Consider the following 2036-nt stretch of genomic DNA (forward strand, 5'->3'; position numbering starts at 1 on the left):
CTTCTTCTGTGGCAAATTTTGTTTGATAATGATTCTGTGACACTCCTTGGGATGTTTTACTATGTTAATGGTGCTATATTAATGTAAGTTATTATATGTACCTATTTATCAATCATTATAAATGACCTACCTATATATCTCTGTCCTTCGACATATTTATCTGCATGTATGTAGATAACTCCGTCCTGAAATCTGAAACAGGAAATGCTGGAATTGTAACATTGAACATTTCTGCCTGATACCCTAGACCTCTCCCTTTTGTTCTCCTGTCCCTTTTCCCTGGCTCTGTACTTGCTTGAAAGCTGTTAATCTCTAACATCTTCCAGTTCCGACGTAAGGTCAGCGAGCTGAAACATTAACTCTCTTTCTCTGTCTGCAGATCTGCCTGACCTGCTGAGTGTTTGCAGCACTTTTGAGTTTTCTGTTTAAGAATTTGCAGCGCCTGTAGTATTTTGCTTTTGTTTTAGCCCTGTCACAGTGGGTAGCGCTCTCTCTCTCTCTCTCTCTCTCTTCATCCCCACTGAGTCAGAAGGTTGTGGGTTTCAGTTCCCAATCTAGAGACTTGAGCTCATAATTTAGGCTGGCAGTCAAGGTCCCAGTATGGAGGGAGTGCTGCATTGTCAGAGGTGTCAACTTTCAAATAAGGCATTAAGCCAAGGCCCCGTCTGCACTCTCAGGTCGATGTGAAAGATCCCGTGAATATTATTGAAAGAAAAGCAAGAAGGTTCCTCCCTGTGTCAAGTGGCTGCCTGTTTCCAACATTACAACAGATATGACACTTCAAAAGTATTTAATTAGCTGTAAAGCACTTTGGGATGTACCGAGATTGTGCAAGGTGCTGTATAAACACCAGTTTTTTTTCTTTTGTTTTAATGCTTCTGGAATCTTTCTGTATTGTGTGGGAGTTTGGAGAAGGGTTGCCGTTGCTATTGCTACAGTAAGTGGTCCCTGGCCCCAGCGGGGTTTGCTGCACACAGACATTCCAGTTAGCACAGCCTGTGTAAGGACAAAGTTAGCAGCGGATCTTGGAGGATGCTGTGTTTATTCAATGTTCCAGATTGTGCTGACCCATGACCCCTGCAGCTTATTCAATGAGTCATTTGTGTACAAAACCCCTAAAATTCAGGACACAAAACGTCACTGGCTCTTTTCCCAGCTTGGAAAAAGCTCGCCGGGGTTTCCATGGAGATGGTTGCTAGTGTAAAAGTCTTGTGATTAAAAGCCAAAGTGTTCCCATCAATGAAATTACATCAAGGGACCATCCAAAGAGGAGGCACTTTTTACTCCATGGCCACTGACCCTGATTCTCAGGCGCAGTAAATCTCTTCATGCGCACCCTGCCCCATCCCCCACAGTGGTCCCACACTCAGGTCAATTATACTTCACCAGACGAAGAATAGCCTTAAAGAGATATCATCATGTGCTCTGTCAGGCAGTGAACTGGGGAGCAGCAAACTGTGTCATGCTCATGCATCTGCTGGTGGTCAGTCCTAGAGGGGTGTCAGGACTGCTTTCCCTGTCTGCCCTGTCAGCTGGCAGTCATTGTGTGGCGTTGGAGCAGAATTAATACAAACAAGGAGGACAGAATCCCCCTCGTCGTATGATGAGTGGGTTAATATTATTTTCAGTTCATAACTTTCAAAAGGGAGTTGGATAAATACTTGAAAGTAGAATCATTTGCAGGGCTAAAATGGAAGACCAGGAGGGGAGTGCGACTAATTGGATTGCTTTTTCAAGGAGACGACAGCAACATAATGGGCCAAATGGCCTCTTTCTGTGGTGTAAGATTCTGCAATAAGTGGTAACGCCATTGTGTTATAGCAAGAACATTGGCCAATTGTTGGCCAATTTTGTTTGCTAATGCTCCTGTGAAGTGCCTTGGGACATTTTACTATGTTAAAAGGGCTATATATAAATGCAGGTTCTTAACCAGGTTGTGGTGCCATAATGTGATGTCATTGAGCGAGGATCATTGGATGGGTGTCATGATGTCATCGAATTGTGTGTGTTGTCATTGTATGACGATGTCATCATTT

The sequence above is a fragment of the Heterodontus francisci genome, chromosome 44, assembly GCF_036365525.1.
Source record: "Heterodontus francisci isolate sHetFra1 chromosome 44, sHetFra1.hap1, whole genome shotgun sequence".
Lineage (NCBI taxonomy): Eukaryota > Metazoa > Chordata > Chondrichthyes > Heterodontiformes > Heterodontidae > Heterodontus > Heterodontus francisci.